Raw genomic sequence first — 12,372 nt, forward strand, 5'->3', positions numbered from 1 at the left:
CAAGCACCATGGTCTTGTAGCAGATGCGAGCTTCAACTGGAAGCCAGTAGAGTGTGGGGAGGAGCGGGGTGACGAGATAGAACTTGGGAAGGTTGAACACCAGACAGGCTACGGCGTTCTGGATGAGTTGTAGGGGTTTAATGGCACAGGCAGGGAGCCCTGCCAACAGCGAGTTGCAGTAATCCAGACGGGAGATGACAAGTGCCTGGATTAGGACCTGTGCCGCTTCCTGTGTAAGGCAGGGTCGTACTCTCCGAATGTTGTAAAGCATGAACCTACAGGATCGGGTCACCGCCTTGATGTTAGCGGAGAATGACAGGGAGTTGTCCAGGGTCAAGCCAAGGCTCTTAGCACTCTGGGAGGAGGACACAATGGAGGTGTCAATCGTGATGGTGAGATCATGGAACGGGCAGTCCTTCCCCTGGAGGAAGAGCAGCTCCGTCTTGCCGAGGTTCAGCTTGAGGTGGTGATCCGTCATCCACACTGATAAGTCTGCCAGACATGCAGAGATGCGATTCGCCGCCTGGTTATCAGAAGGGGGAAAGGAGAAGATTAATTGTGTGTTGTCTGCGTAGCAATGATAGGAGAGACCATGTGAGGATATGACAGAGCCAAGTGACTTGGTGTATAGCGAGAATAGGAGAGGGCCTAGAACTGAGCCCCGGGGGACACCAGTGGTGAGAGCACGTGGTGCGGAGACAGATTCTCGCCACGCCACCTGATAGGAGCGAAATGTCAGGTAGGACGAAATCCAAGAGTGAACTGCGCCGGAGATGCCCAACTCGGAAAGGGTGGAGAGGAGGATCTGATGGTTCACAGTATCAAAGGCAGCAGATAGGTCTAGAAGGATGAGAGCAGAGGAGAGAGAGTTAGCTTTAGCAGTGCGGAGAGCCTCCGTGACACAGAGAAGAGCAGTCTCAGTTGAATGACCAGTCTTGAAACCTGACTGATTTGGATCAAGAAGGTGATTCTGAGAGAGATAACAAGAGAGCTGGCCAAGGATGGCACGCTCAAGAGTTTTGGAGCGTAAAGAAAGAAGGGATACTGGTCTGTAGTTGTTGACATCGGAGGGATCGAGTGTAGGTTTTTTGAAAAGGGGTGCAACTTTCGCTCTCTTGAAGATGGAAGGGACGTAGCCAGCGACCAAGGATGAGTTGATAAGCGAGGTGAGGTAAGGGAGAAGGTCTCCGGAAATGGTCTGGAGAAGAGAGGAGGGGATAGGGTCAAGCGGGCAGGTTGTTGGGCGGCCGGCCATCACAAGTCACAAGATTTCATCTGGAGAGAGAGGGGAGAAAGAGATCAAAGCATAGGGTAGGGCAATGTGAGCAGGACAAGCGGTGTCGTTTTAACAAACGAGGATCGGATGTCGTCAACCTTCTTTTCAAAATGGTTGACGAAGTCATCTTCAGAGAGGGAGGAGGGGGAGGGGGAGGAGGATTCAGGAGGGAGGAGAAGGTGGCAAAGAGCTTCCTAGGGTTAGAGGCAGATGCTTGGAATTTAGAGTGGTAGAAAGTGGCTTTAGCAGCAGAAACAGAGGAAGAAAATGTGGAGAGGAGGGAGTGAAAAGATGCCAGGTCCGCAGGGAGGCTAGTTTTCCTCCATTTCCGGCTCGGCTGCCCGGAGCCCTGTTCTGTGAGCTCGCAATGAGTCGTCAAGCCACGGAGCAGGAGGGGAGGACCGAGCCGGCCGGGAGGATAGGGGACAAAGAGTCAAAGAGTCAAAGGATGCAGAAAGGGAGGAGGGTTGAGGAGGCAGAATCAGGAGATTGGTTGGAGAAGGGTTGAGCAGAGGGAAGAGATGATAGGATGGAAGAGGAGAGAGTAGCAGGAGAGAGAGAGCGAAGGTTGCGACAGCACAACACCATCTAAGTAGGGGCAGAGTGAGTAGTGTTGGAGGAGAGCGAGAGGGAAAAGGATACAAGGTAGTGGTCGGAGACTTGGAGGGGAGTTCCAGTGAGATTAGTAGAAGAACAGCATCTAGTAAAGATGAGGTGAAGCGTATTGCCTGCCTTGTGAGTAGGGGGGGGGACAGTGAGAGGGTGAGGTCAAAAGAGGAGAGGAGTGGAAAGAAGGAGGCAGAGAGAAATGAGTCAAAGGTAGACGTAGGGAGGTTAAAGTCACCCAGAATTGTGAGGGGTGAGCCATCCTCAGGAAAGGAACTTATCAAGGCGTCAAGCTCATTGATGAACTCTCCAAGGGAACCTGGAGGACGATAAATTATAAGGATGTTAAGCTTGAATGGGCTAGTGACTGTGATAAGAAATTGCATGGACTCACTCTGTGTGCATTAGTAGTGTTTAACATGATTTTTCAATGACTACCTAATCTCTTTATCCCTCACATACAATTATCTGTATATTCCCTCAGTCGAGCAGCTAATTTCAAACACAGATTCACCCTCAAAGACCAGGGAGGTTTTCCAATGCTTTGCAAAGACGGGCACCTATTGGTAGATGGGTTAAAAAAACTAAAAACAAAACAGATATTGAATATACCTTTGAGCATGGTAAAGTTCTTAATTACACTTTGGATGGTGTATCAATACACCCAGACACTACAAAGATACAGGCGTTCTTCCTAACTCAGTTGCCAGAGAGGAACGAAACCTCTCAGGTTTAATGGCTGGGATATTAAAAATGGATGAATCAACAACATTGTAGTTACTCTACAATACTAACCTAATTGACAGAGTGGAAAGAAGGAGGCCTGTACAGTGATTGTTCCTGAGAGACCAATTTACAGTTCTGACTTAAAAAGTCTACTTGACAATCTATGGCAAGACCTGAAAATGGTCGTGTAGCAATGATCAACAACCAATTTGACAGAGCTTGAAGAATTCTGAGAAGAATAATGGGCAAATGTTGCAAAATATGTGGATAGCTCTTAGGGACTTACCCAGATAGACTCACAGCTGTAACCGCTACCTAAGGTGCTTCTACAAAGTATTGTCTCAGGGTTGTGAATACTTATGTAAATTAGGTACTGTATTTCTGTTCATTTTCAGTTTGCCAAAAAATTCTAAAAACATGTTTCCACTGTCTCATTATGTGGTATTGTGTGTAGATTGGTAAGATTATTTTTTTTTAAATACATTTTTATAAAATCCGTTTAATTCCGTTTGCTTCTATTTAAGAAACATTTTTCAACAGAATCGGTGGAATGAACACACCCCTGATCACAGGCAAACACAGTTTACTTTCATAGCAGCCACATAAAACAGCATTATCACTTTGCTCTTTGTAAATATTTTTCCTTCTCGCTACTATCTACCTTTCCAAGACAATGTGGGGATGTTGGCCATAAGCAACATGCTTCCCGAAAAGGGAGAAGGTGGAGGGAGGAATGCAGGTGGTCCTCATAACGCCTGGGCCCACTAACGTAGGGAGAGGTAGGCCGACAGTGGTAGAGCAGCCACAAGCACCTGTTGCTGAGGAACAAGTTGTCCATGTTGAGGGTACTGAGTTACAGCTTGTACCAGAGGGGAACATAGCGTCTGTTATGCAGCAGAAAAATATTGTTGTAGGAGGTAAGGACGGATTTGGGGAGCCATTTCACCCAGATTGGTGAGGAGATGCCCAGTACGAGTGATGGGGTACAGGAGGGGGTTTAGGTGGAGCTAGTCTCCCAGGTAGTGGAGGAGATGCCTGGCACGAGTGATGGGGTGCAAGTGGGGAGTGTTGAGAGGGATGTGGCTGAGGGGAGTCAGGGGTCTGTGGCCTTAGTTGAGGAGGATCAGAAGAAGGATATGGCCATCTCTTTTGATATGATAGTAGCTGGTGACGACTCAATTTACAATTTAGAGGAGGTAAATGGGTTCCTGGATCAGACTTTTGGGAAATCTGTCAAATTGGCAGATTTCTTTGATGTTGCTAAGTTTTTGAGGTCAGCTGTGGTGTTACAGAAGACGGTGGGGTTAGACCAGTTGAGTGTGTAGAAGCGTTTCCGCTTGAGGAAATGTGTTACTGCTGTCATGGCAGCAAAAGGTAGTGGGAAACGTGGTAAGGTTCAGAGAAAATTAAAACAATGATAAGGATCATGCCTTATACTGTAGGGTGTTTTTTCACTTTGTCTTGTTTCTCTGTTGTTTCTTCTGTTTTTCTTTTCTCTTTTCTATATGACAATCAATTGCAAGGATCCTTAATCAACGTAGACAAACTGAGAGTGATATATAATTGTAGAGTGGCTTTGAGGCGAGCCTTGCATTTCGTTTTCAAAGTGGGTGACAGAAGCAAAACGGACACCTTTTACCAAGATGTGCATGAAGATTTTGCATCACAAAGAGTTTGAAGAAGGATGTAAGGCAACTTGTAAGGGCCCTTATGATGGAAAATGGAGCAAGATAATGGTCGGCTTTGGGCCAGAGGATGATGACTTTGTGGCTGAACTGATCAACAACTATGGAGTGGGAGAATATCACCTAGGCAATGACTTCCTCAGTTTGACTCTGTAGTCTAGCCAGGCTGTCAGCAATGCTAAGCGGCTTGCTTGGCCCCTCACTGAGGTTGGAAAGGCCCTCTATCTGGAGGCCCCAGGAGGTTATCGCTTCTGCCTGGTGGACATAGAACAGCCTCCCAATGATCCTGTACAGAAGGTATGTCAGGCTGGGTCTGACCTGCAGAAATCAATGCACTGCTGCTCCTCCCTTCTGGAGATGAAGATGAAAAAGAGCAATGAGGAGACTGTGCTGATGGAATTCGCAGACACTCCGTGTAAACTAGAGCTTCACAACATTGTTGGGACAGTAGATCATGGGCGGATAGAATTATCCTGTCCATGTGAGCAGTTGGCAGATCTTGAAGCCTTGATGACAAAAGGAAACCATAAAATCCTTACCATCTTGGTTAGTCTGGACACCCCTGGGAAGGCTTGGTTAACCTGGACACCCCTGGGAAGGCTAGCCTGGACACCCTGGGAAGGCTTGGTTTGTCTGGACACCCCTGGGAAGGCTTGGTTAGCCTGGACACCCCTGGGAAGGCTACTGTAGAAGTGGTCATTTGGGCTGATTCAGATGCCCATGAGATATGCTTTGTTGTTTGAGTGTTTATTGTGTTGTAGGTTCCCAGACCCAATAAAGTTTATTTAAAACTCAAACTCTCTCTCTATATTTATATATTTTCTCTCTCTCTCTCTCTCTCTCTCTCTCTTTCTTTTCTCTCTCTCTTTCTTTTCTCTCCCTCTCTCTCTCTCCCCCTCTCTCTCTGTTTTCTCTCTCTTTTTTCTCTCTTACTCTCTCCCTCTCTCTCATTGTTTTCTCTCTCTCTCCCTCGCTCTCTTTCTTTTCTCTCTCTCTCCCTCTTTATTTTCTGTCTCCCTCTCTCTCTCTCTCTCCCTCTCTCTTTCTTTTCTCTCTAACATCTCTCTCTCTCCTTCTCTCTTTTCTCTCTCGCTCTCTCTCTCGCTCTCTCTTTCTCTCTCTTCTCTCTCTCTCAATTAATATTGTAGATACTTTTTGAACCTCTCTGGATTACAACCAAACTATGATAACTGTACCATATTAAAACCCCCTAAGGTTGATGTCTGCGCCCCCACAGAAATCTGATTAGCCTAGAGATATCCATTTTTTTTTGCATTGGACGCATCTCAATCCACCGCAGAAAAAAACATTTTTAAATCGCAATCTGTTGATAATATGTGATTAGAAAGGTTCAGAATCTATGTAAGACATTTGCAGCACAGTTGAAAAACATATGGAAATCAAGAGAGGGTGCTCTATGGAGATGGGTGGGATTGGCTGAGAGACATTGAGAGGTGGATTTAATCTGTGATAGGGGGATGGCCCCAAAAAATAAAGGGATTTTACTTTGTGTTCTGTGGAAGTGTGTGATCATTGATTGTGAGCTTAAAGCCAATTGTACTAACCTAACCTAACAAAATACATTTACAATATTGATATGATCTTTTGTTGAAAATTCACAATTCCAACGCAACCTCTAAAACAGACGGAGAGAGTTGCCGTAACTGCAGGCAACAGAGACTATGGAGTGTGTGTGGTCATTTTGATTACAAGAGTGTGCTGCAGTTTTGTCTAGTTCACGTCCTGTTAGGGTTACGTTTAGGCATTCATTCCAAGTGGTTAAGGTCAGGTAACTTCACCATTCTAAGAACAGCTTGACAATGAATAATCTGTTGGAGCACGGCCTGCACAATTTACATCCTCAAGCATGGTTACTGATTTTCTGATTTAAAATGCATCTTGGGGCCAAAAAAAGAAAGAATTAAATGTAACTTATAATCCCTTCAAAATTCACAACAGTCGAGGCATAAATCGATCCAGGCCTCTGGGTTATCCAAGGTCTCTGGTAGTCCAGCAGCAGTCATCTCATTTTAAACGGTCCATCTTTGATTGATCTGCCCTATGTCTCAGAGTCGCTCTGAGAGGGGAATACCTAGGTTGATTGATCGAGACTATGAGTCTGTAGTGGAAAAATAAAGAGAGTGAACAAATGTGAACGATGATGAAGGCCAGTGATAAAGATGTGTCTAGTTACTTGCTGGCGCCGAGGCTCAGCCTGATGGACACAATCACGATTTATGGCATTGCTTGCATGACAGACCATCTGTGGGCTATCATAGGGGTCATACACATCTTATCTGTGGCAATCTCAATGAAGATAGATTCCCACAGAAGTCCTAGGGTCACTTAAGCCAGGAGAGGTGAATACTGATGAAACTTGAATCGAATGTTACTGCGTGAATTAAATTGTCACATTTGGATTGTTTAAAGAGTTCATAAAGAGCCATGGGTTTTGCTATGTTTCATTGTACTGTAAGTGCTATGGATTTATTGTTACAGAGAAACTAACAGCAGATAGTTTAAAGATGAGGGACACACGTGTGTGCTCGGATGATTTAGATAAGAGGTGTGATGATTAGATCCCAGAATGTGTGTTGTTTTCATGCCTTTGTTTAAATGTTTTGGGCCAAGCAAAGTTATGTTAATTAGACGATGGAAGATACTGGGAGATGGCGCTCTTGGAAAGAATCAAAGCTGGGTTTAAATGTTGATCATGGAGTCATTGGCAAACCGATTTCCTGATATACATTTGTATGTCATAGTGGTGAATTTTCTATGCGGTTAAAAGACTTAAGAGATTTAGTATTCTTTTCATTGTGAGGATTTCTGGTATGTGCCATCTGTTAATTGTATTCTTATTTAATTGTAATAAATCGAATAATTCCGAAATGGATACCGACCGTAATCCTCACATTCCCGAGTAATATTCCTTGAATTGTTGTTTTTGTTTAATGGTAAATGTTTTTCACAATATACATAGCATATATGCTCGCTCTCTAACTGTGGATCTCTGAGCTAAGGTTAACTCAATAATTTAAAGCCAGGACATTGATTGCAAGATACTAGCTCTTTGTTCCTTAGCCTCTTAGTTAATTGCAAAACGGTAAACCTAAACATGTGCATTTTATAATATTCTTTACTCAAGGCTCGCAACCTTGGCTATACACACTGGATACGATCGTGGGCCTATAGCATTGAAATAATAATGGAGTTAGATAGTACATCGTATCAGTGTCATAGACCCAGTAAATTTAGTACATTGCCATTATTCTACAAGTCAAAGTGATCGCAGAGCTTTAAGCTTCAGAAGTCCTCTCCTATGAAAGCCCGTTCTCTCTCTCTCCTCTCCCTCTTCCTCTCCCCCTCCTCCTCTTCAGCTTGAGTTTTGACCCTCCCTCCTTTCTTCCCTTATCTGATTGAAAGCAGCTAGTCTAGTCATCAATAAGGCTGAATAGAGTTGGCCAGCTATATTTATGTATTCATTAACACTCTCCAGATGTAGCCGTCTTCAGATCGTTCACGCGCACGTGCACACTCTCTCTCTCTCTCTGGAGGCCCGATGACCTTCCCACTATGACTACAATAAATCCATATCCTTTGGTTTTATGGCTTTTATTGTTATGAAAATAAACTGAATTCATCTGATGTTTATTTATTTTGTTAGATTTATCAGGAAGGCTAAAAGCACTGGTATGTCTTCTCTGTGACATGGTCAGGTTCCCATGGTCCAGCATCCTGGTCTTTGCTTTATGGCCTTTGTCAGAATGGACTGTAATGCACCATAATCAAGAGATTAAGGGCTACACTAAACAATGTGTGTTCCTCAAGGGTTCTTTGGGAAGGGTGATGGTTCTATGTGGAACCATACCAACCCAAAGAACTCTTTGAGCCCTTCAATGGTTCTTTGCAGTTCAAAAAACGGCTATTTCCTCTTTTAGTGATAATTAAAATCTAGGTTGAGAGTAACGTGAGAGTGTCATTCCAGTTGATGTAATGTGTTGTGTTATGTTATTGCATATTATCTATGACTATAGCCAGTGATGGTGTCTTGTGAAAGAATCACATATTGCCTTGTGTCAACTGAGAGTGGATGAATAAGTCAGTAGTTCTCAATTGTCTCCTCAGGGACCCAGCCGTTCCAGTGCTAGCACACCTGATTCAACTTGTTAATAAATACAATAATAAACCCTATGGAATTTAACAATATAACGCTGTTAAACCAGAATAAATAAAAACCTGTATGGTTCTACAAAGAACCTTTCAGATTGAGAATGGTTCTGTATAGAACCATTCTCCATTAAGGTTCTATAAAGAACCATAAACAGTGTTCTATATAGCCCCAAAAAGGTTGTAACCATAGCAGAACACTTTTTGGTGCTATATAGAACCTTTTTTATGGTTCTTTATAGAACCTTAGGAAAGAGTTATTTATAGCACCATACAGGTTCTAATTATAGCCTTATAAAAAAAGCTATCACATAGCACCAAAAAGGGTTCAGCTATGGTTACGAGCCAAATAACCCCTACTTTATAGAACCATTTGTTTTTAGTGAGCAGATTCAATCAGATTTACATCAGCATAGTGTTGTTTGGCAGTGTCGGATGTGGAACTGTGTTAGAGCTGTGAAATCCACAAGCCGCTCATTGTTGTGTTACCGTATAGCGTACACTGCCATTGGATACAACGAAACCACACCAACTATAATCCGACAAATCACATGCCTTAGATGTTCATGCAGCCGCGTTACAAATGAAAACATTTGAATACTGGTAAGCATAAATCCCCCCCATCCAAATTAACAAGAGAACATGCATTATCTTAACATCAATAATTTGACATTTGAGAGACATTATTTCTAGCATTGATAGAGCCTACACTTTCTGCCGCTGTTTGGAACTTCTAGCGCAGCATGGATAATAATGAAGGGAGTGGTTTGTGACACAGAGCAGCCGCTCACCGATATGTCAGCTCATACCACAGTTATACCTCCAACACCACCAAAACATCTGCTATGTGGCTGTCGGCCAACATTGGTTAACGCTGGTTAATGCTGAGTGAATCCAAGCCAAACTTAAATACGCATAGCTTAACACTGACCATGGCACCTTAGACATTTTTATACAGATGGTACAGATATATAGTCTAGAAGAGAGGTCTGTTGCCATCCACCATACCGTATGTGATTGTAGAATCTCACACATTTACTGTCAAACAATGGATATTGAACGGGGTGTTATTTCCTGTAGACTTACCTCTTTCTATCATCAACCTATTTAGAACCATAGAGTTTTCTTTGGCTGCATCCAACAACAGATTTCCCTGTAAAGTTCTGTGGATCCCAGCCGGCCCTGCCGAGCCTGTTTCTCTGTCTCTCCGCTTCTGTGACGGATTGAGGAATTCTGTGGGACATGTGAAGAGTTCCAGAAAGTCAACCTCTCTCCGTTCCAGAGAGGCTCTATGTGTTCCTGTCCCACTTCCTCACCAGTCAGACTGTGTGTGTGTGTGTGTGTGTGTGTGTGTGTGTGTGTGTGTGTGTGTGTGTGTGTGTGTGTGTGTGTGTGTGTGTGTGTGTGTGTGTGTGTGTGTGTGTGTGTGTGTGTGTGTGTGTGTGTGTGTGTAAAGAGAATAACCATAAACTCTATAGGGAAGCCTGTCACATCTCGTAGTAGTAACTCTGTCTCCAGTCTCTCCGTCTCCAGTCTCTCCGTCTCCAGTCTCTCCGTCTCCAGTCTCTCCGTCTCCAGTCTCTCCGTCTCCAGTCTCTCCGTCTCCAGTCTCTCCCCGTCTCCAGTCCCTCCGTCTCCAGTCCCTCCGTCTCCAGTCCCTCCGTCTCCAGTCCCTCCGTCTCCAGTCTCTCCGTCTCCAGTCTCTCCCTGTCTCCAGTCTCTCCATCTCCAGTCTCTCCGTCTCCAGTCCATCCGTCTCCAGTCCCTCCGTCTCCAGTCTCTCCGTCTCCAGTCCCTCCGTCTCCAGTCTCTCCCCGTCTCCAGTCCCTCCGTCTCCAGTCCCTCCATCTCCAGTCTCATCGTCTCCAGTCTCCGTCTCCAGTCTCTCTTGTTTTCCAAGTATTTACATTTCTGTTGTGCATTCCATTCACCACCAGTGTAAGAACATCTAACTAATGCTTCTCAAAGTCTGGGACAGGGGAGTTTTCCAAGACTTCCAAGATAATACTGTCTACTCTCTTGCACCTGTACATTACCTTGTCATCCATAAGCTTTCTTTATTGCTTTAGATCTCACGCACCTCTGGTATCAGCCCCTTAAAAAGCCTGTTGTTTAAAAAGAGACATTGGAGTAATTGTTAAATGAGTGGCTTCAAAGTAATGTTTAAGTGATATCGTAGCTCGGAGAACCGCTGACATCTTTATTATCCCTCCCTTGCATACGTTAGTTAGTGACTATGCCTCCACCATAAGGTCATAGGCTCCGACAGATGTTTTCCACAGGGTTGCTGTGAGAAGGCGGGAAGCTGTCTGGAAAAAGAAAACCCATTAATATAATGAGTGTGGGAACGGATGCGATATTAGGCCTTCTGTGATACGCTCGCACCACCATTACTTTAATCATGGCAGAGCTACACAAACACTGGCATGGTAGGCATACTGGAAATAAAAAAAGTAGAAAATAAGATAAGGGTGCGATGGATGGATAAAAGAGACACAGAAGGATGGATGGAGGGATGTGTGGATAGAGAAGAGGGATGACATGAGTCATTGACTGGTAGTCAGATGAGTTAAGTGAACAGCTGTTGGTAATAGTTGTGCGATGTTTAGAATATGTCTGACTACTCATATGAACTTCCAATATGACTTTCAGTTCAATATTACTTGAGAGTTTGTTGAGTCCATATTGGTGTCAAATTAAGAACTTCGGGAGGCGACAGTGATTCAGTGGTCAATTAATGATGGACCTTTACGGCAAAGTCTGTCAGACAGAAAGAGATCAGGAAATGTTAGTTGAATATAAAATATTTGTAGTCACTTACTAACCTAAAGCTAACCCAACTAACTAATCTAAATAAATATGCTGATATGGGCTGATTATCACCAATTGACACATCCATCGTCCCAACCGTGATGGAATGGGAAAGAACTAAGAATTAGAACTAGAGATCCTGTGGGAACAATGGTCATGAAACTGGAATCAATTTATATGGTAATAGCTAGAAAGGGATGAAGGAAGAATTACAGGGACGTTATCAACGTCACTTTTCTCTAGGAAATACATCTGCTAAATGGAAGCCTCAGTGAATAGAGCTGAATGAATTAATACCTAATGATCACTCTCTCTCTCAATACAGATTGTTTATCTTATAAACACATTTCCTCAAGCAACAACACTGTGGTTTTTCAAAACAATAGGCATTGTATATAGAAATTATGTCTTTGAACAAATGCTTATTATCAGAGGGTTACTATAAGGAAGGCTTTTGCCTTTGTTATACAAATGAGAGAGAGAGAGAGAGAGAGAGAGAGAGAGAGAGAGAGAGAGAGAGAGAGAGATTTCCATAGCTGATTTGATACAAGGTATACATTTGGCATCGAGCTGATGATTCATTCTCTATGAACTGGGGTGTAGCAGCATGTGAATAGCATTTAGGGCTTATGTCCAATGTTCTGTGACATTCTCTTAGTAATTACAACCTCGCCCACTCACACCTGTAGCCCCGTTTATCATGCACGCCACACACACACACACACACACACACACACACACACACACACACACACACACACACACACACACACACACACACACACACACACACACACACACACACACACACACACACACACACACACACACACACACACCTGCAACCCCAGGTTGCTGGCATGGTCTGTGGAAGAACATATAGATGAAAAAGGAGAGGAAAAAGTTGTTAGTTGAGTAGAAAAAAAATCCCATTCCTCGTAAAATTCAATAAGGCACCTGAGAGGTATTACAATACAATAAATTCCCCAGAATGTTCTCAAGTGGAGAGAAATGGAGTAAGAGAAAGTAGAGAACATATTTGGAAGGAGGGAGCGAGATGAAAGAGGGAAGACAGGTTGAAAGAAAAAAGATTGCTGTCCT

General features: G+C 43.7%; 1 pseudogene; it reads left to right on the forward strand.

The window, feature by feature from the left end:
* Positions 1-3,784: 3,784 nt before the first annotated feature.
* LOC106578886 (glyoxalase domain-containing protein 4 pseudogene) lies at positions 3,785-5,916 on the forward strand (annotated as a pseudogene).
* Positions 5,917-12,372: the final 6,456 nt, after the last annotated feature.

This window comes from Salmo salar, chromosome 19, assembly GCF_965601325.2.
Source record: "Salmo salar chromosome 19, fSalSal1, whole genome shotgun sequence".
In the NCBI taxonomy this organism is placed as follows: Eukaryota; Metazoa; Chordata; class Actinopteri; order Salmoniformes; family Salmonidae; genus Salmo; species Salmo salar.